Genomic DNA, 22,469 nt, shown 5'->3' with positions numbered 1-22,469 from the left:
TTCGTGTTCTGTTACGCTCACCTGGCTCCCACAGGGGCATCGGTCGGACCCGGACTGCTGCGGCCTCCACCCACGTGATGCGTAGTGCTGCGATGACTGACTGGATCTGCCCTCCTAATCTTGTCTGCTTGACCCGTAGAAATATTCTCCTACAAGTGGAGAGATGGATTTAGCCACTTGTGGATTCAAGTGATAGCTCCCCCACTGTCCTCCCCACTAATCACCTCTGTGCCCTTTCAGCAATCTCACTGTATATTCTTGAAGGATGAGCCCTCCATCCTGCGAAGCACGCAGGGGCACGTTGATGACCAGTTACTTCACTGGCCTGAAGATATTGGAAGAGTTGTAGACGAATCCTGACTCCAAAAGGTCCTGGCGAAGAGCCGTAAGTGTATAGTTCGTAAGAGTTCAAAATGTCTGGAATTCACTCCTGGCCAATTCCTCTTTTATCTTGAAACTTTGACCCAATAAGAAGACTGACTGCTGAAAGCGCTCCGGTAAAAGTCTGTGTTACCCAACACTGTCCGGTAAATAATGCCAAGGGTTAAACTTGCTGCTTTCTCCTTTTCTTACAGGTGCGGCATAAGAAGATGTGGCGTGCTGATGAATAATACCTACGGCGGAAAAATCAGGTAAACATATGGCGGCTAAAGAGATTTTCTCTGTCTGTTCTCTCTGCTCACCTTGTTGTTTCTTTTCCCCCTTAGGTGGCGGGATTCGGCGATGTAAAGATGGAGACAGCGCCGGATTGAAGAAATGCTGCGTGGAACGGTGAGTATGGCGCGGCGCTGCTGCTGCGATGCGACGTTGTTAAAACAAAGTATTTCCTCTGGTTTGAAGATGCGATGAATCCGGAATCAGGTAAGAAATCAGGTAATACTCTTGTTCTAACCTTTGCTTCTTTCCTTCTTGCAAGGTGCTCCAGTGTCGAGGCGGGCGTGGCAGAAGGCTGGATGCTGCTGCTGGCACGGTGAACGTTACGCTGCTGGATGCAGAATAACACGAAGCGTGTGCTGTTCTTCGGGCGTGGTTTAAATAGCCTCAAAAGTAGTCCCAGGTAGGTATTCCTCCACGACCACACCCGAGTAACAAAATAGTCCCTAAGGTAAAGTAGTCCCTTCTAGGCCCCAAATGGGTTTGGATCTTCTTGCAGCATGGTCTGCATCAGGTAAGTGTGCACTTATGAGCCTGGCGCCTATGGCGCCAGCACTGATGTCCCATATGAGCCTGGTGCCATAGGTGCCAGGACTGAACCCAGACAGCCCCTAACAGGGGTTGCTGGGTTTTCTCAAGGCAACATGATGCCTGCTCCTGGGGCTGATGGACGTGGTCTGGATGCCCGGGGGTATGCATCATGACAGGGGTGTGCGTGAAGTACTAAGATACGATAATGGGCCACATTTGTCAATGAGCTGTTCGAACAAATAGGGCTTTTATTTAGTATAAAGCACAAGTTCTTTTCTGTGTATCACCCACAAGCGAACGGGATATGTGAGAGACTCAACAGCCTCCTCTTGGTAGGAGTGGTGGCCTGTGCTGCAGAGTCCTCTGCATTGCTGTTGGTATCATGGTCTGTTGGGGACCATAAAACGGACGGCATCTGTGATGCTTGTACATGCATCATGCATACAATGGTATTAGTGCAGTTGTATACATTTCATGACTTGGTGTCCTACTGTTGTGGCACACAGGTTATCTGCCATTTTTCTGGGGTTTCTCAGGCATACGTTAGGTTCACACATGTGCGAGGTGGTGTCTGCTGTGTGACATGGCTTTGTGTTGTGGAATGCGTGCAGTGTGACACATGCCCTTTCCCTGTCTGTGGTGTGTGTCTCAGGTATGCCATAGGCATGCTCCATGCATGTGGATGTGTCAGTGCTGGGGATGGCATCTAGGCAAGAATGTGTCCATGTGTGTGTAATGGGCCATGCATTGCCTCATGACACGGTCACATTGGTGGAATGTCACCTTACTTTGCAATACAGTGTTTTATTAGGACACACACCTCCATCTGCCGATGACGTGGCTCCATGTTCCATTACTCCAACACCTTCTATGCACACCATAACAACTGTGCTTGCGTAGGTTTCTTCCCAGCGGCTCAGTTTGATTGGTGAATTAGAGGCACCGCCAGTAGCCAGGCCCTGGCTGCGGTTCGCAGACAAGATATTGCGCACTCTGAGGCGCAGGTCGTCCCAATGGTTTCTGACGTCCTTAACTGTGCGGGGGGTGGTGCCAACCGCATTGACTTTCTAGACCACTAGCTCCCAGATCTCCTTCTTCTTGAGCTGTGCTGCTCTTCTGAGGTCAGAGGCAAAGACCACCTCTGCATGCTCAGCCAGAGTGTTAGCAGGCATGTTCCGTTCATCCTCAGAGAACTGCTCCTTCCACTGTCGGGATGCCCCTTTCTTAATAGCCTTTGGCATGGTGCTGGTGGTGTAGTAGATGCTCTGAGAGCTGGTTAGTGCCTCCAGGTCCTGTGTATCGAGGATGCCAATGGATTGTGTTTTTCAAGATGGCCGCCGTCCCATTTCCCGTTCCGGCGCAATGACATTACTTCCGGTTCTGGTATTAGCGGGCCTGCTATTAGCAGGCCTGTTATTAGCGGGCACGCTAATGCCGGGCCTGTTATTTAGAGGTGGGCGGAGGCGGAAGGGCTGTCAGCGCTTTCAATGATGCCGCTAAGGGATGTTTTAGGGACTTTAGCGGAATGCCGGTACTGTCGATACCAGCATGCCGCTACACGCGTGCACGCATATTCGTAATAGGCCGCTGTTAGCAGCGTCATTGCTACCCAGACCCGGTATTGCCTCCATGCTGGTAAAAACTGATTTTTACCGCAAATCTCGTAATGACCCCCTAAAACTCCAAGTAGCCATAGCAGTCATAAAATGTGCAGCGCATACTAAATGAACAGATTTGATCTCTTGCGGGAATGAAGCCACAGATGTAGAAGCCAAAAGGATTGCATTTGCTCCAGAAATTTTGAGTTTTGATACTGAAGATATTAAAGAAAATTCAGCTACAACCATGTTGGTACAGGAAGGGTTTAATATACTGTCGATAACCCAATTAATAGAGATCCAGGGAAGTGCACCACAGGAAGAGCAAGAACTGTGGAAATGAAGGGGATGTTCTTTATCCCCCATGAAAGCTTTATGGCAACCGGAAAGCCAGTGATGCCAGTAACTTTATTGAAAGTTGGACTTGAACAACTGCATTACCCCGCGCATGTAACTAGAGAACGTCTTGCTGCCAGTATTGCAGAGGACTGGTTTATTCCTAATTTGCTGGAACACGTTGCACTGTTTATGGTGTATTGCATCATGTGTCAAAAGATTACTGCTGGGCATACACCGAGAACTATTAGAGGAGTAATACCTTGACTGAATAATCTGTTTCAGCATTTACATATCGACTATGTCAATATGCTGCAGACATGTAATGGATATAGGTATCTATTGCTGATGGTGTGCTCCTTTTCTAGGTGGATCGAGGTGGGTCCGTGTACACACCCTGATGCTAAAGTTTTTAGTGCGCAAAGTATTTCCGAGGTGGGGTTGTTACGCTCACCTGGCTCCCACAGGGGCGTCGGTCAGACCCGGACTGCTGCGGCCTCCACCCACGTGATGCGTAGTGCAGCGATGACTGACTGGATCTGCCCTCCTAATCTTGTCTGCTTGACCCATAGAAATATTCTCCTACAAGTGGAGAGATGGATTTAGCCACTTGTGGATTCAAGTGATGTCTCCCCCACTGTCCTCCCCACTAATCACCTCTGTGCCCTCTCAGCAATCTCACCTTATATTCTTGAAGGATGAGCCCTCCATCCTGTGAAGCACGCAGGGGCGCGTTGATGACCAGTTACTTCACTGGCCTGAAGATATTGGAAGAGTTGTAGATGAATCCTGACTCCAAAAGGTCCTGGTGAAGAGCCGTAAGTGTATAGTTCGTAAGAGTTCAAAATGTCTGGAATTCACTCCTGCCCAATTCTTCTTTTATCTTGCAACTTTGACCCAATAAGAAGACTGACTGCTGAAAGCGCTCCGGTAAAAGTCTGTGTTACCCAACACTGTCCGGTAAATAAGGCCAAGGGTTAAACTTGCTGCTTTCTCCTTTTCTTACAGGTGCGGCATAAAAAGATGTGGCGTGCTGATGAATAATACCTCCCGCGGTAAAATCAGGTAAGCATATGGCAGCTAAAGAGATTGTCTCTGTCTGTTCTCTCTGCTCACCTTGTTGTTTCTTGTCCCCCTTAGGTGCCGGGATTCGGCGATGTAAAGATGGAGACTGCGCCGATTCGAAGAAATGCTGCGTGGAACGGTGAGTATGGTGCGGCGCTGCTGCTGCGATGCGACGCTTTTAAAACAAAGTCTTTCCTCTGGTTTGAAGATGCAATGAATCCGGAATCAGGTAAGAAATCAGGTAATACTCTTGTTCTAACCTTTGCTTCTTCCCTCTTTCAAGGTGCTCCAGGTTCGAGGCGGGCGTGGCAGAAGGCTGGATGCTGCTGCTGGCACGGTGAACCTTATGCTGCTGGATGCAGAATAACGCAAAGCGTGTGCTGCTCTTCGGGCGTGGTTTAAATAGCCTCCAAAGTAGTCCCAGGTAGGTATTCCTCCATGACCACAGCCGAGTAACAAAATAGTCCCTAAGGTAAAGTAGTCCCTTCTAAGCCTCACATGGGTTTGGATCTTCTTGCAGCATGGTCTGCATCAGGTAAGTGTGCACCTATGAGCCTGGCGCCTGTGGCACCAGGACTGATGTCCCATATGAGCCTGGCGCCATAGGCGCCAGGACTGAACCCAGACAGCCCCTAACAGGGGTTGCTGGGTTTTCTCAAGGCAACATGATGCCTGCTCCCGGGGCTGATGGACGTGGTCTGAATGCCCGGGGGTATGCATCATGACAGGGGTGTGCGTGAAGTACTAAGATATGATAATGGGCCACATTTGTCAATGAGCTGTTCGAACAAATAGGGCTTTTATTTAGTATAAAGCACAAGTTCTCTTCTGCATATCACCCACAAGCGAACGGGATATGTGAGAGACTCAACAGCCTCCTCAAATAGAGGATTGCCAAGATTAAATTGACTTTGAAAAGGGATGGCTGTATTGCCTATCCCCAGCCTTATATGCCCTTCTGAATCAGCCAGGGTCGGACCACCACCTTACCCCGCATGAGCTAGTAACAGGGTATCGAATGAAAACACCCCTTACACCTCGGTCTAGGATTAAGAGTGATGCCCAGAGTGTAGCAAAAACTTTAGGTGATGAAATGCATGATTATTTGACATGTATGACTACCAATAAGTCAAGCATCGGGGGCCGGTCTAGGAACACGGAAGAAGATCATTCGGCAATCAATCCAAGTGAACTATTACCACCAACTAAATGATATGTTGGGGACCTGATCCTGATCAAGAACTTTACCCGGAAGTGACATGAGCCTCGCTTTAATGGCCCATTCTGTGTTGAAGAATTGTCCCCTTTAGCTGTTAAGGTTCAAGGAAGAAGAGCTTGGTTGCATCTAAATGACGTGAAGATTTATAAAGGTGAGACCCTACCTCTCACCGTTGCTGATCCAGAAGTAAGACAAGAAGAAGAATTTCTGGGTGTGCAGACCCGACCGATGACTAAGAAGAAGGACGATAAAGCAACGAGTGATTAACACATACTTTATTTGGACTGGAATTCAATAGACACTCCTTATATATATATTAGCAGAGAGTGCAAGGACTTGAAGAGAATTCCAAAGTTTGAAAATAACTTTTAGAAAAATATTGAAGCAGGAAATAATGCACCAGAGTCATGCCTAAACGTTAGTTCCTGATCATAAATTGGAAAAGAGATCAGTATCCAGATTCATTTAGTGGAGAATATTTGTTTTAAGTAATAAAAACGCATGATACCTGCCGACAGTGATGTTCATCGGCTTGTGGTTGCTGTCTTTGTGTTCAGTTAGGCATGAATGGGTAGACCCTATTTTTTGTTTTTGGGGTACAGCATTTCGTAGGGTTAGAAACAGATAGGGAGAGCGAACATGAAAGGCAGTTACCCCACTCTTGATTCAACTTGTTTGTTTGTTTGTTTGTTTATTTATTTATTGTGCGCACCAGACCCTAGGGTAGCAGGGCGCAAGAGAACAAGGAGGTTTACAGCTTAGTTAACGTTTACAGGTTACAGATTAGTTAACGTTACAGGTTACAGGCATAGTGGACATTTCGAATCTGCAGGGTAGGGCAAGTGCAAGTGCAGATAAGGCGTAGCTAAACAGTCAAATCTATGGCGATCAAACAGTAAAAGCAGGTTAGTACAAACATTATAAGAAGACGTTACGTATAAAGTGACATACGCTATGTCGCATTCTCAATAAGCCATTTTATGGTGTTCTTTCTGAAGTTATTGAAGGTTTGGTCAGATCTGAGTGCACGGGGTAGGGAGTTCCATAACTGTGCTGCCTTAACTGGGAAGCTGGAACCTCCAATGGTGGCTAGTTTGAATCTGGGCACTAGGAGGCAGTTGGGGCTGGCTGTCCTTGTGAGTCTCGTTGGATTTTTCCTGTTGAAGCGTTCTGAGAGGTATCGGGGAGCTTTGTTGTTTAGGCATTTGTGGATAAGGGACGCAGATTTAAGGTTGATTTTTTCTTGGGTGGAAAGCCATTTGTGTTTTCGTCTTATTTCTGAAATGTGTGCACTTCTGGGGATACTTAGGGCCGCTCTAAGTGCATTGTTTTGGAGCACTTGGATTCTGTGGATGATTTGTTTGGTAGTCCCTATGTAGAGGGCGTTGCAATAATCTAATTTCGATAAAATGAGGGCTCTAGCTAGAATAAGACAGCTGTCCTCTGAAAGGAATGGTTTCCCAGCTCGTATTAACTTGCATGTATAGGCAGTGGATGATGACAGTGAGTTCACCTGTTTGGTGAAAGATAGTGTCGCATCAAGGTAAAAACCTAGGGTTTTTACTTCTCTGGCGACCTTGATAGTGTTACCATCGATGATGAAGGCGGAGTAGTTTTGGTTAAGTTTGGAGATACGGGCTGCCGTGCCCAGGATGATGAGCTCTGTTTTGTCATCGTTCAAGCATAGGCCATGGTTGGCCATCCATGCCTGAACGATGCTATAGACTCTATTCACCAGAGCCAGATCTTCGACGTAATCCCCAGTAAGTGGTAAGAGAATCTGAGTATCATCTGCATAGTTAGTGTAGGTGAGACCCAGATTATCAAGATCGTCAAAGAGTGGCTTGGTGAAGATGTTATAGAGTGTCGGCGAGACGCAGGATCCCTGGGGCACTCCGCAGGTGATTGGGATAGGGTCTGCTGCCGCTGCGGGGGAGAACACCCTCATAGTCCTGTCACTGAGAAATGATTGAATCCAGACTATAGCCTCCTCTGAGAAGTGGGCAGCCGAGTCCAGGTGATTACATAGGACTTTATGATCCACCAGATCAAAGGCGGCTGAGAGGTCTAGAAGGAGGAGGAGAGCTAGTTTTCCCTCGTCTCTGAGTGAATCTATTTGGGCTTTTAGGTCGATAAGGGCAGTCTCTGTGCTGTGTTGCGGATGGAAACCGGATTGGCGGGTGCCGAGGAGATGGTTCATCTCAAGGAAGTTCTGGATTTGGGTGTATGCTACCTTGTCTAATATTTTTAGTAGGAAGGGAACCGTGGTGATGGGCCTGTAGTTAGTAGGAATGTTGGGGTCCAATGTTTGCTTTTTTAGGAGGGGGAGTACCCAAGATTCCTTTAGGTTGCGGGGGATGGTGCCCGTAGTAAAGGAGGCATTGATAAGTTTTGTGATAAAGGGGGCTAAATCCCTAGCCGCATCCTTGATCAGTTGTGCGGGGCATTGGTCGCCTTTGCAATTAGAAGGTTTGAGAGTCAAAATGGTCTTCTCTACCTCAATTACTGAGACCTTGGAGAAACGGAATTGGGTGGATTCTGGGTTGTTGGATGTGGGAATTTTGACTATCAGAGGTTGAGTTGGCAGAGAGGCTTTCTTTAGGGCAATTTTTGTTTGGAGGTTGGATACTTTGTTGGTTAGTGCCAGTTGTATGTCTGTGCACCAAGTTTTGTCTTTGATGGAGTCATCCTGTACTGTGATAGGGGTTTCCAGTTCCTTTAGGATGGAGAATAGCTCCTTCATGCTGGAGTTGGATTGGGAGATCCTATTATTATAGGTTTCTTGTTTGGCCAGGATGATGTCTCTTTTGTATTGCGAGGAGATGTTAATTAAGTTAGTTTTATTTTCAGCGGTCGGAAGTCGGTTCCAAGCTGTTTCGCATTTTCTCTTCTGTAGTCTTAAGTTTTTTAGGTGGGGTGTAAACCATGAGTTCAAATGCTTTTTGGGTTTACTGATCCGAAGTTTAAATGGAGCAATACTGTCAAGAGCAGAGCACATGGCTGCGTTGAATGCATCCACTAGGATGCCTGGGTCAGAGTGGTCAGGTAGGGAATTTAGTTTGGGTAGGATGTGGGGCAGAATATTGTCGGCTGTAATGTTTTTCTTGTTTCTCGTTAAGGTGGGTGTGGCTGGCGTGGGTGTTAAGACTATGGGTCTTTTGGTGTTGAGGGTGAAAGAGATAAGGTAATGGTCAGACCATATTTGGGGGGTGATGGCTGTTATAGAGGGGTAGCAGTTGTGACTGGCAATCCAGTCTAGTGTTCTTCCCTTGATATGTGTGGAAGTATTCACGAACTGCGTGAAGCCTAGCACTGACAGAGTATTGCCTGTGGCAGTAGCATGATGGTCGTTGATATCGTTGAGCCCTAGATTGAAATCTCCTAGTACTAGTGTTTGGGAGGATTCTTTTAGCTTCTCAGAGATAACAGTGGTGATGTCTTCAGTGAAGGTGCTGACGGGGCCAGGGGGTCTATAGATAAGGTGGATATTTAGTGTTTGGGAGTTTGCAGTCGGTAATTTGATAGAGAGAAGCTCGCAGGATTTGAGGGAGGGTGTGGGTGTGATTCTCATAGAGAGATTAGATTTGGCGATAATTGCAATTCCTCCACCGCGCGAGTCTGGTCTGTCAGCTCTGAGAATGGTATAATTCTCTGGGACTGCCAGAGTGAGAGCCGGACCTGCTGCATCGTGGAGCCAAGATTCAGTAATGGCAATGAAGTCAAGGCTATTATCCCGTATGATATCTGCTATGTCAGTGGCATGGGCGACTAATGATCTGGCATTGATTAGAGCAGCTTTTAGTTCAGGTTCTAGCTGTGCTGTGAGCGGGGGTTTGGCTATAAGTTTATTGATTTTATGGTGTGGTTGGTGTCTGAGAGGGGCGGTGGTTACCAGTGGTCGGCATATTTTGGGTCGGAGGTGTTCTAGGTTAATGTTATATTTAGTAATAGGTTCGAATATTTTAGGTAGTCGAGCCCGGAGTCTAAGCTTCCTTTGTTCTAAGTTGCAGGGTTTAGAGATGAGTTGTATGTGGGCACCAAGGCCCTCTGTAGGCAGAACTGTAGGCATGGTCGTGTAGATGATGGTAAGGATAATTGTCAGTTTGGAGAATTGTGCAAGGTGAACTGGGTTGGGCATGTGGAAGTACATACTGTTACTACTAGCTGAGCTAGGTGGGCTGGAATTAGTTGCCGTGGATGGATACGGGGCAGAGTTGGCAGAGTACAGTTCTCAAATACTTGGCGAGATTAATGCAGCAGTGACGTACTAGTCTAAGAGTAGCAGTCAGATACTGGGCTAAGTGCGACGGTCAGATGTAGGTCTAAAAACCGAGGTCAGATACTGGGCTGAGAGTGATAGTACAGTGGTCTCTGGGCGACCATAAGGCACTACACAATGCTACAGTGGTCTCTGGGCGACCATAAGGCACTACACAATAATATAGTGGTCTCTGGGCGACCATAAGGCACTACACAATACTACAGTGGTCTCTGGGCGACCATAAGGCACTACACAATAATACAGTGGTCTCTGGGCGACCATAAGGCACTACACAATAATATAGTGGTCTCTGGGCGACCATAAGGCACTATACAATACTACAGTGGTCTCTGGGCGACCATAAGGCACTACACAATACTACAGTGGTCTCTGGGCGACCATAAGGCACTACACAATACTACAGTGGTCTCTGGGCGACCATAAGGCACTACACAATAATACAGTGGTCTCTGGGCGACCATAAGGCATTACACAATAATATAGTGGTCTCTGGGCGACCATAAGGCACTATACAATACTACAGTGGTCTCTGGGCGACCATAAGGCACTACACAATAATACAGTGGTCTCTGGGCGACCATAAGGCATTACACAATAATATAGTGGTCTCTGGGCGACCATAAGGCACTATACAATACTACAGTGGTCTCTGGGCGACCATAAGGCACTACACAATAATACAGTGGTCTCTGGGCGACCATAAGGCACTACACAATAATACAGTGGTCTCTGGGCGACCATAAGGCACAATACAGTGCAGTGGTCCGTTAGCGACCAAAGGGCACGGCCAATAGCAGTCTTGAGGCATAAAGCACTAGGGGCTGAAAATGACTGTACTATTAAAGAGGTGGCAGCAGTAACGCATAGAGGCGGCGGAGTTGGAAGCATAAGCGTATGTAGCAAACAGTTATCGAAGGTGAAAGAAACCGAGTTCAAATGTTTATGAATGCGGAATAGCAGAAGACATACCAGAAAGCACAATAGTGTAAACTGAGGGTATCCCCTTTACTCACAAAAGATTAAAGGTCCGAGTAGACACTGGCTCCGAGGCTCCGGAGGCAAACAAGGTGATTACACAAGGTGTTTGTGATGCCTGGAGCAGCACGGGCAGAGTTTGTGGCCCCTGGCTCCTGAGGCTCCAAACAGGCACACAACAGGCCTTAGGATGGCCTTTGGGTTGGCCGGCGATCCGCCTGCCGGCGGTTCCTGCAGTGAAAACGAGGTTTAGCCTCGCTTTCGTGCCGCGATGCGCCCGGCATGGGCAAGTCAGGCACTTGTTGGGACGGGGTCAGGCAGGCCCTGTCCCTCGGCGCGCTCGCTTCCTCTTTCTCCACGGGAACCTCTGCTGGGCTGGGGTGCTGGGGGGGCTCCTGCCCTCACCCCTCAGGATGGATGTTAGGAGTGGGGGGGTGTGTGGCACACAACAGGCCTTAGGATGGCCTTTGGGTTGGCCGGCGATCCGCCTGCCGGCGGTTCCTGCAGTGAAAACGAGGTTTAGCCTCGCTTTCGTGCCGCGATGCGCCCGGCATGGGCAAGTCAGGCACTTGTTGGGACGGGGTCAGGCAGGCCCTGTCCCTCGGCGCGCTCGCTTCCTCTTTCTCCACGGGAACCTCTGCTGGGCTGGGGTGCTGGGGGGGCTCCTGCCCTCACCCCTCAGGATGGATGTTAGGAGTGGGGGGGTGTGTGGCACACAACAGGCCTTAGGATGGCCTTTGGGTTGGCCGGCGATCCGCCTGCCGGCGGTTCCTGCAATGAAAACGAGGTTTAGCCTCGCTTTCGTGCCGCGATGCGCCCGGCATGGGCAAGTCAGGCACTTGTTGGGACGGGGTCAGGCAGGCCCTGTCCCTCGGCGCGCTCGCTTCCTCTTTCTCCACGGGAACCTCTGCTGGGCTGTGTTGGTCAGTGTACCGTCTACTGCCGGGCTCTGTTGGTCAGTGTACCGTCTACTGCCTAAATTATTCAGACATTTTGTAGACAGGTCATCTCACAACTACTCTGTGTCATCCAAAGGTAAGGCATATTTTATTCAACAATTGCACAAATAAAAGACATCATACAATGTCACATAGTATAAATATAGACATATATTCATATAGACTCGGGGCTAGCTAGCCTTTTGGTTGTAGCCCTTCAGATTCTATCCGGGGCTACAACCAAAAGACCGGGGGCTATAGCCGCCTTAGCCCCCCTCCCCAGCAACGCCTCTGCAACGCCTCTGGGGTTCACTCTCCCTATCTGTCTTTGTGTTCATACTTCAATCTTACCCTGCTCTTGTTAGAAGATATAATATTCACACCTTTATAGAGAATACTAAAAACGGCCCAGTAATAAGAAGACTCCTTATTGCTATAATTGAATATCATCATCGTGAGCAGTTCCTAAGGTTTCGTTTAAATGCCATAAAAACGAAAGAAATGATGTGGAGTCGTCACTTTAAAGAAATGAGTAACAATATATGTCGTTTCTGTCACTGTGAAACCGAAACTTCTGAACATCTCCTCACTAGATGCAAAGATACCACCGCCAAACGGATGACGCATCTGGGAGACTTCATTCCTGTGGACTGTATTAGTCGAGATTGGTGGTCATATGCGGCAGCCGGACACTGTATAAAATTAAGCTGTGCCGTAGTTGACTACTTGGACTCTCTACGTCTCGACACAAACTTTATTTGAAACAACGTTTCATCCAGGATTTTCAGAAGTGGCTCGAGCGGACGGTAATAGTCTGATGGACCTTTGCTTGTTTTGGAGAAGTCCTCTTCTCTTTTTCTTCTTCTTCCTTCTTTTTGGATACATAGGACCACATTGTAATAAAAGTCTGATGTCACAATGCTTGCATTGAGACATGTCAGACTGGTGTTTCAATAAAAAAAAATAAAAAAAAAAAATAATTGAATAAATTGTACAGTTACAGACATAAACGAAACTTGATGATTGTATTAGAAACGATTAATGAAGAAGACAATACGATTGTAGAAAGAACACGAGTTCAGTAAGCAGTAGGATGGCACAAAAAATGGCTGGCCAGATTTCTATGCATAATTTATATGCATGATTGTTCTTGTTGTCTTTTTGTTCCTTATCTTTCAGAGTTTCTGTCATCTTAATGTTTCTATCGAAGAAAGAGTTCCTATGATTCTCCCAACTATGAAAAAGAATAATGAAAGGTTCCTTGATCTCTATAAGTATATTGGGAGACATAAAAGAGATGCAGAGGAAGCTAATGAAGGGATAAATAAATATCTATATAATACAGCTCACCTGGGAAATAACATGTGGTATCAACACATGAAAAAGGTGGGGGAAAGATCATCTGATGGGAGTTGCTATGTCTGCTCTCTCATCCCCTATGCCATGAATACAGTAAGGACTTTCATTTTAAAGGAGGTTTCAGCACACAATGTGAAATGCCTAAGCCATCTTGCAGCATGTACTACTTGAGTATCAAGGAAGTTGGGCGACCTTGCGATGGAGATCAAAATGGTCATTTCCATACCAGGATGACTATATCAAAACCACACAAATGGAGAAGGAGTCTGGATGGAAAAGCAAAATGCTTGTATATCCTGTTGCAGGACAGGATGAGGTGATCATTGAAGAAATGAAGAGAATGAATTGTTCTGATGTGACAGAAATAGCAGAATCACCTGGATGTTGGGAATGAACTAAAATGTTGATCTATGGACGAGTGCATAATAAGAAAGGATGGGAATAAGGAATGGTGTCCTGTGCAGCTCATCTTCTGAAAACGGACTATGTACAAGAAGTGCAGAAAGTGAAGGATGGATGCTTAAAGTCATGGGCCAAATTTTTGCCATGGGTAGAAGATGAATCAGCCCCTGTAGTTGTAGTCCCATTGATTAATGCAACACCATGTTTCCAAAATCATGGGAAGCACCATGTGGGATATAACAAAGAATGCAAAGCCACAATTGACTTTCCTGGGATGAGAGACGGGACAGCCATCCTTATGGATTGATATTGGGCTTGTGGATCTAGAGCCTATATGAAGTTGCCCAAGGATTGGGGCGGTGTGTTCCCCGGTGCTCATCCATGTTCCAGTATTAATGATTCCTCAGAGCGATCTAAACATTAGTGAATTTCCAAAAGTGGATGACCATTTGAGAAAAAGAAGGTTGTTTGAACTTCTCTGATGGACAAAAAAAGGAAATTATTTCTCAGCAAGTCGATAACAGCGTATGATACCATTCCTGAGGAAGTTCATGTTGTTCAGCAAGACTACTATGATAAGGACAGTTGTATTCATGCCTGGGATCCAAACAGTGTTGAATGCCAAATGGCTGCAAATTACCAGATGGGAGCTTTTGCAGATGATCAATGCTACCATAAAGGGATTCAATGCTATTAAAGAAGAGATGAGGGCCATACAACTGATGACCCTCCAGAATATATATGTTCTTGATATGATCACAGCAATGGAAGGGAGAGTTTGCACCAAAATCAGGCCATCATGTTGCACATTTATACCTTCTCACAATGACCACAATGGAACCTTGATAGAGGCCATAGGCCATAACGCTGTTGATAGACCTGCACGCCAAGATGGAAGATGAGACAGATGACATTGAAGATGACAGCTGGTTTGTCTCTTTGTTTTCATGGATTTCACAGTGGTTGGCAAATATACTCAAGGTTCTTGTTGTAATACTGGTGTTAGTAATGTTTGGATTCTGTATGGTCAGAATGGTGATTTCCCAATCCAAGAAAACGGCAAAGAAGGTGCTAGGGATGAAGATCATGATCAATGTCAAACCTGAACCGAACACCAGGGAGTTGACTGATGACGCCATTAGAAAATACATAGAGGCTAGCATCGTAGCACCTGAAGGAACCAAGTTTCTGTACCCAAAGAATCATAGGAAGTAATTGGGAAGATGGGTCTATTGTACCCCAAGTGGACAATGTAATAACATGACCTGGATTATAGATGAACATGTCAAATCAGCATGCACCATGAGGGGGGTGATGAAGATATAGACACCAAAGAAACACTTTTTTAAGAGAAAATACCAGGATGTGGAAACGATCGAGGAGGTGGTCGAGGACTCGACCAGAGGGGGGAATGTAGATGAGCAGCTGCATGCCTCTGCAGGAAGCCCTGCCCCATATCTCTCATATGTTGGACACCTGAGATTGTGCTGTGTTTGACACCAGCAGTTGTGCCAATACTGCAGCATGTGCTTGAGAGAAGATACCCATTGAGACAACCCTACTGAATGTATCCCCGAAATGATGACAACTTGAGGGAGGAAAACCCTGAAGGAGTATGAGAAGGAGCAGAGAAAAGAAGGCAGTGACATCACAAAAGAGTATGTAAAAAGTCTCAAGATGCTGGCAGAAGAAGATGTATAGATCCTGAAGAGACTATGACGAAGTAAAGAATCAAGTGGACTTTTAAATGCGAAAAAGGAGATTACAAGTGCACAAAGTGCTGCAGAAAATCAACTGTTCAATAATGATACAGGTGCTGAAATGCAAGTCATCATAGAAGCTGGCTATATGTAGTGAATAGAATGCAGGAGAAGTTGCCATTGTATAGAAGCTGGACAAATCGTATCATGAATTTAGTAAGCCAGGACTCATGAAGAGGGAAGTGAAAATTGTATCGCAGGAAGAATAAGCGGAATCGTGGAGCTGCAAGATGAGGCTATGTGTCCTGGAGAAAGGACTGAAGCAGCCATGGTCAGCTTTCTGTTCTGGAAAGGACCGAACGTGCAAAGAATGAATCATCCCTTGTTAAGGTGCCAATAGTGCCAAGTTTAATTAATTTAAAGCATTTAAAACCTGCAAAATGGACCAAATCGTGGTCTCCGGTCACGTGAGCCAAGGATGAAAATAGAGTTCGGACTTGGGGTCCCAGAACACGATAGTGAGTGTTCTCACTCCCATGTATTCTAAAGACAAAGATACTTTTGCAAGGACAAGTTCAAAGACAATCTTCATGGCAGAAGGCATGGGTGATGAGAGATGCTAGGCTAATTGGGTGGGGAGGTAGTGTCATGCCTCATCTCCTTGCACCTGGGTCTGGGCTTACATGCTGCTAAGTGAACCGAATGTTCCAGACCTGCCACAAGCGTGCCAATCAATTGTAGTGTTTCATATAATGAAGGACCTTACAGTTTGAAAAACAATGAGAAACCATGTATCTACTGTTTCTGAAGATGACATGTTTTAGAGGTAGGCAAATGTTGTCCACCTGGCAGTGGGCAGCCAATCACAATCCTAGTTCCTATAGGAAATATACTCAGATGTTCCCCTTAGGACAATCCCGACCCTTAGTAGGTTTTTCATTATTGCCACGTAGTATGACATCACTTCTGATGTATTTTTGATATAAAAACTATGATTTGTGTAAACATCGCTGAGAGAACCTGAGCGCACGTCTGTTGATGTTCGTTGTAAACTCCCCGTTTTAGATAATTGTTAATAAAACAGTACTTTGTCATCTTCCTGAGTTGCTTCGGTTATTTGGATTTCGGGTTATTCTGTGTGATCCCATCCATTGCATGTGCACATTCATAAGAGGCCCTAAGTTCAGCTGGCTAAAACCTTTAAGGGGAGTTTGGGTGTAGAAGGGCACAGCTAACAAAAAATGATATTAATTGCTGCATAGGCAGATTTATTGCAATTATATCACCTGTCACCCGGTCCACCAACAGAAAAAAGGAGGGTTTAGTGAGGCACAAGCAGCATGAGTGCATGGGCATTAGAAGTGGAGGCTTTTCTCAAACCGAATAGGTACAGAAATGGCAAGTTACATCTAAACCTACACCTTCTCCACCTCACCCTCTATCCCTCAGCCCTGCTGACCTCACTCACCTCACCCACCTCTATGGTAATTTCAATATTTGGCAACGTTTCTTCCATGCAGCTAACCTAACTACACCCAAGACTTGGTCCCTAAACGTTTATGCTTGAAGGATGGCAGAGTAATTTTTCCTTCTAAGGTAGACCTCAGAATTACATGTGAGATGCTCAAGTTCAAAGTTTGAGAGATGGCCCTTTGCTCAGGTGCCAATTTTGGGATTGGAGAGCAGGGGTTTTGTGGGCAGATCTTTTACAACCAAGGATGTCTGCCTAAACGATTTCCGACTAATTAAGCGTTCGCCTCTGACATCTTTGTGCAAAGTGAAGTCACATATTTGAAAACTGGCATAGCTGACTTTGTCCTTCATCCTTCAGAAGTTGATAACTGAGTGCTTTGAAGATCCTCCTTCTCTTTCTTTTCAGCCAAACTATGGAACTCAATGCCCTGGCAACTCTGCACAGAGGACGATCACTTGGTCTTCAGAAAATCTCTCAAAACCTGGCTGTTGTCTAAATCACAACAGACAAATTACTCACTAAAGACCACACTACGTAGACCTTTCAGCCTCTAGTCACCCCAGGCTAGGGCTCTAATACTCTCCTGAACCATGCGGATGAACTAGCATGGTCCTGCAACTCTGAGGGGATGGACCACTTGGATAAAAAAAATATTAGCCATTATAAATTTCAACAAGATTGATCAGAGCACCACCCTCACAAACAGAATAAAATAGAGACTGACTCATTTGGGATCAGCCTCACTGACTTGTGCACAAATCAGAACACCTTGGAGATCGAAACAAAATCGGGCCAGTCCCCCCAACTTTTTCTCCCCATCCCACATAAAACACTGACACCACAACGCAATCATAAAATGGAACCCATAACAGTAACAACACGTCACCTAGATGGATAACAACAAAACTTAAATACTACTGATTCAGTATAACCATAGAATTCTAGTACGACTCCCCAGGAGTCCCAAATCGCCTTCACCTTCCTCAATGTTTTAATCTACTAGAACCTTTAAACTATGCACAGGAACTACACACATGGTAGATTCATGTCTACTAGCACCATCCCAACCACAGAAACCTTAGGCAGCCGCTCCAAGCTCACTACACAGCCTGCTACATCTTCAGCTCTATCACATACTGTGCCGAGCCAAAGGCTCTCCCACTGTCCCGGCACTGTCATCTAATAGACCCATAGTTGTTTCTCTTCTAGATAGAACATTTGCCCAAGAATAAATGATACAAACCACATGCAACCATGACACCACTCAGAACTCTGGTGCTTCCGGCCTGCGCTCAACACCCCATGTTTAATATCTGACTCTTGCTTATAACAATGCCATCTTTTGTTTTGGCAAAACCACATCCCACAAAGCCACCATAACGATCAGAGCTGCAGTACGAAAGACCACCTATTACATTACCATTAACTTTCATTATAACACTTATTACAGCACTTAGACAAGAGAGGTATCTCCTACAAAGCACTTGGTACAAATGTGATATTATTGTTTAACTTAAAATGGTGGACCAGGGTTAGATGGAATGTTGTTATCGCTATCTTTTTAAAACACTGAGTGTGTACGTTAGGGAAGACAGTTGAATGGTCATGTTGAAGTTGTAATATGTAAGTTTGTCTTCGATGCAATTCAGGTTGCTCTGGTTTGGACCTTGAACATACCTGATGAAGGGGAAGAGTGTTATGTAATTCTTTTGTTTATTGCTTTAAAGCTGGACGAACATATGATGATCAAATGTGTTCAGTGAGAAACACACTATAAAGCACGTGTAAGTCTAAATACCTATTAGAGGTTTTTTGAGGGCCGTTTTGCAACTGTTGAACATGCTTGAATTTTCTAGGGTGCATATTAACTTGATGCAAAATTATTACTTTATTTATTCATGTATTGTTCGCTTGTTAGGCGCTTATACAGGAAGCAAACACTGTTTCAAAGCGCCCACAGGGCAACAGGGAGGGGACATGGGATGAGACACAAACACATACATAACAAATAATAACTACATTGGGGGCGTGGGAGGATGTGCACTACTATGCCTTGTGAGTGTTCAGAACGTGCAAGTGCAGAAGGGAGGGGGAATGGGATAGGTGCTGGGGTACTCACGGGTGAGCAACAGGTGAAGTGCAATGAAAGTTAAGTGCGGGACTCCGGGGTGGAATTATACCTACTATCTGAACGTGCATATTGTCCATTTTGTTTAACCAGATTGGTCAAATATTTTTTTTTTTTTAAATGTATTTAGTATATCTAGACAATGGGCCTCATTACGACCCAGGCGGTAAGGGGTTTACGGCGCCGTAAACAGCGCCGACCCTTACCGCCTGAGTACGAGGTCCCTTAGCGCCATGGCGAATTTAACACCTGCTTTTAGCAGGTGTTAAAATCCATGGCGCTAAGGGACCATGGAGTTAATTACGCCACCGTAATTTACGGTGGCGTAATTAACGCCTTCCCCACTCCCATTATGCCCTATGGGGCAAAAATGGGAATGGGGAAGGGTAAATGGGGATTGGGGACTTACCGCCCCGCCAAGGTCCGAATGGGGCGGTAAGTCCGCCAACCACCATGGCGTAAACGTAGTTTACGCCATGGTGGTAAAGTCACGGCCCAGGCGGTAACTTACCGCCTGGGTCGTGATGAGGCCCATTAACAGGTAATTCATAGAAATTCGCACAAAAGTGGCGCACGCGACTGGCGCACAGCGTGCCTGTGCGAATGTCTGCGCCAGCCGCGTGCGCTAAAATCGATTTCCGCGCACAGCGTATTCATGGATTTTCGCATCCAAAACCAGCCGTGGCGCAGCGTGGCGCAGCGACCCTGCAGCAGCGCCAGTTACGCCCCCAAGAACGCCCTTGCGCAAGGAAAAGCCTTCAAAATCCCCAAATAATCGCGAAGGGCTGCGCTAACCCTGGATCAGTTCACAGGGCTGGCAAACAGCAAACGCCAAGCGGGGAACGTGTATTTCAGTGGTTCGCGGGAAGTTCCACACGCAATTGTCCTGTGTACGTGTGCATCAGGGGTGCGCGGGAAGTATCAGACACAAAATCAGCATGGTACGTGTATTTCAGGGGTGCGCGGGAAGTTCCACACGCAATTTCGGCAGGGTACGTGTATTTCAGGGGTGCGTGGGAAGTTCCACATGCAATTGGCCCCGTGCGAGCAGGGTACGTGTATTTCAGGGGTGCGCGGGAAGTTCCACACGCGATTTCAGCAGGGTACGTGTATTTCAGGGGTGCGCGGGAAGTTCCACACGCAATTTCGGCAGGGTACGTGTATTTCAGGGGTGCGTGGGAAGTTCCACATGCAATTGGCCCCGTGCGAGCAGGGTACGTGTATTTCAGGGGTGCGCGGGAAGTTCCACACGCGATTTCAGCAGGGTACGTGTATTTCAGGGGTGCGCGGGAAGTTCCACACGCGATTTCAGCAGGGTACGTGTATTTCAGGGGTGCGCGGGAAGTTCCACACGCGATTGGCCCCGTGCGAGCAGGGTACGTGTATTCCAGGGGTGCGCGGGAAGTTCCACACGCGATTTCAGCAGGGTACGTGTATTTCAGGGGTGCGCGGGAAGTTCCACACACGATTTCAGCAGGGTACGTGTATTTCAGGGGTTCTGGGGAGTACTACACGTGAATTGGCCGTGTGGGTCCTCCCAGGTGTTCGCTCTACAACCTCCACGGTCCCTGCAGGCAGCCCACACCACGGGGGACTACCCTGCACCCCTGCTCATGTCCCGCAGGCAGCCCATCCACCATGGGCATGCCCCCCAGCCAACCCACATGTCACCTTGCACTACTGATCAACAATGCATGTCTCCCAGCACCCCCACCCCCCAGCAGTCAGGGGCACCCTCCACCAGGCCCCCACTCCTGTCTCCCTGCACCCTCACCCCCCAGCAGTCAGGGGCACCCTCCACCAGGCCCCCACTCCTGTCTCCCTGCACCCCCTACCCCCCCAGCAGTCAGGGGCACCCTCCACCAGGCTCCCACTCCTGTCTCCCAGCACCCCCACCCCCCAGCCACCAGGGGCAGCCTCCACCAGGCCCCCACTCATGTCTCCCACCAACCCCACCCCCCAGCCACCAGGGGCAGCCTCCACCAGGCCCCCACTCATGTCCCCTATTACCCCCACCCCCCAGCAGTGCAGTGGCAGCCTCCACCAGGCCCCCACTCATGTCCAACTCATGTCTCCCACCACCCCCCCCAGCCACCAGGGGCAGCCTCCACCAGGCCCCTACTCATGTCCCCTATTACCCCCATCCCCCAGCAGTGCAGGGGCACCCTCCACCAGGCCCCCACTCCTGTCTCCCTGCACCCCACCCCCCAGCAGTCAGGGGCAGCCTCCACCAGGCCCCCACTCCTGTCTCCCTGCACCCCCTACCCCCCAGCAGTCAGGGGCACCCTCCACCAGGCTCCCACTCATGTCTCCCAGCACCCCACCCCCAGCCACCAGGGGCAGCCTCCACCAGGCCCCCACTCATGTCTCCCACCAATCCCACCCCCCAGCCACCAGGGGCAGCCTCCACCAGGCCCCCACTCATGTCCCCTATTACCCCCACCCCCCAGCAGTGCAGTGGCAGCCTCCACCAGGCCCCCACTCATGTCCAACTCATGTCTCCCACCACCCCCCCGAGCCACCAGGGGCACCCTCCACCAGGCCCCTACTCATGTCCTCTATTACCCCCACCCCCCAGCAGTGCAGGGGCACCCTCCACCAGGCCCCCACTCCTGTCTCCCTGCACCCCCACCCCCCAGCAGTCAGGGGCACCCTCCACCAGGCCCCCACTCCTGTCTCCCTGCACCCCCTACCCCCCAGCAGTCAGGGGCACCCTCCACCAGGCTCCCACTCATGTCTCCCACCACCCCCTCCCCCCAGCCACCAGGGGCAGCCTCCACCAGGCCCCCACTCATGTCCCCTATTACCCCCACCCCCCAGCAGTGCAGGGGCAGCCTCCACCAGGCCCCCACTCATGTCCAACTCCTGTCTCCCTGCACCCCCTACCCCCCAGCAGTCAGGGGCACCCTCCACCAGGCCCCCACTCCTGTCTCCCTGCACCCCCACCCCCCAGCAGTCAGGGGCACCCTCCACCTGGCCCCCACTCCTGTCTCCCTGCACCCCCTGCCCCCCAGCAGTGAGGGGCACCCTCCACCAGGCTCCCACTCCTGTCTCCCAGCACCCCCACCCCCAGCCACCAGGGGCAGCCTCCACCAGGCCCCCACTCATGTCCCCTATTACCCCCACCCCCAGCAGTGAGGGGCACCCTCCACCAGGCTCCCACTCCTGTCTCCCAGCACCCCCACCCCCAGCCACCAGGGGCAGCCTCCACCAGGCCCCCACTCATGTCCCCTATTACCCCCACCCCCAGCAGTGCAGGGGCAGCCTCCACCAGGCCCCCACCCATGTCTCCCACCACCCCACCCCCCAGCCACCAGGGGCAGCCTCCACCAGGCCCCCACTCATGTCTCCCACCACCCCCACCCCCCAGCAGTGCAGGGGCAGTCTCCACCAGGCCCCCACCCATGTCTACCACCACCCCCACACCCCAGCAGTGCAGGGGCAGCCTCCACCAGGCCCCCACTCATGTCTCCCACCACCCCCACACCCCAGCAGTGCAGGGGCAGTCTCCACCAGGCCCCCACCCATGTCTACCACCACCCCCACCCCCCAGCAGTGCAGGGGCAGCCTCCACCAGGCCACCACTCATGTCTCCCATCACCCCCACCCCCCAGCAGTGCAGGGGCAGCCTCCACCAGGCCCCCACTCATGTCTACCACCAACCCCACCCCCCAGTAGTGCAGGGGCAGCCTCCACCAGGCCCCCACTCATGTCTCCCATCACCCCCCACCCCCCAGCCACCAGGGGCAGCCTCCACCAGGCCCCCACTCATGTCCCCTATTACCCCCATCCCCCAGCAGTGCAGGGG

Source organism: Ambystoma mexicanum, chromosome 10 (assembly GCF_040938575.1).
Source record: "Ambystoma mexicanum isolate Mex_15411 chromosome 10, UKY_AmexF1_1, whole genome shotgun sequence".
In the NCBI taxonomy this organism is placed as follows: Eukaryota; Metazoa; Chordata; class Amphibia; order Caudata; family Ambystomatidae; genus Ambystoma; species Ambystoma mexicanum.
This window is presented reverse-complemented; position numbering follows the sequence as displayed.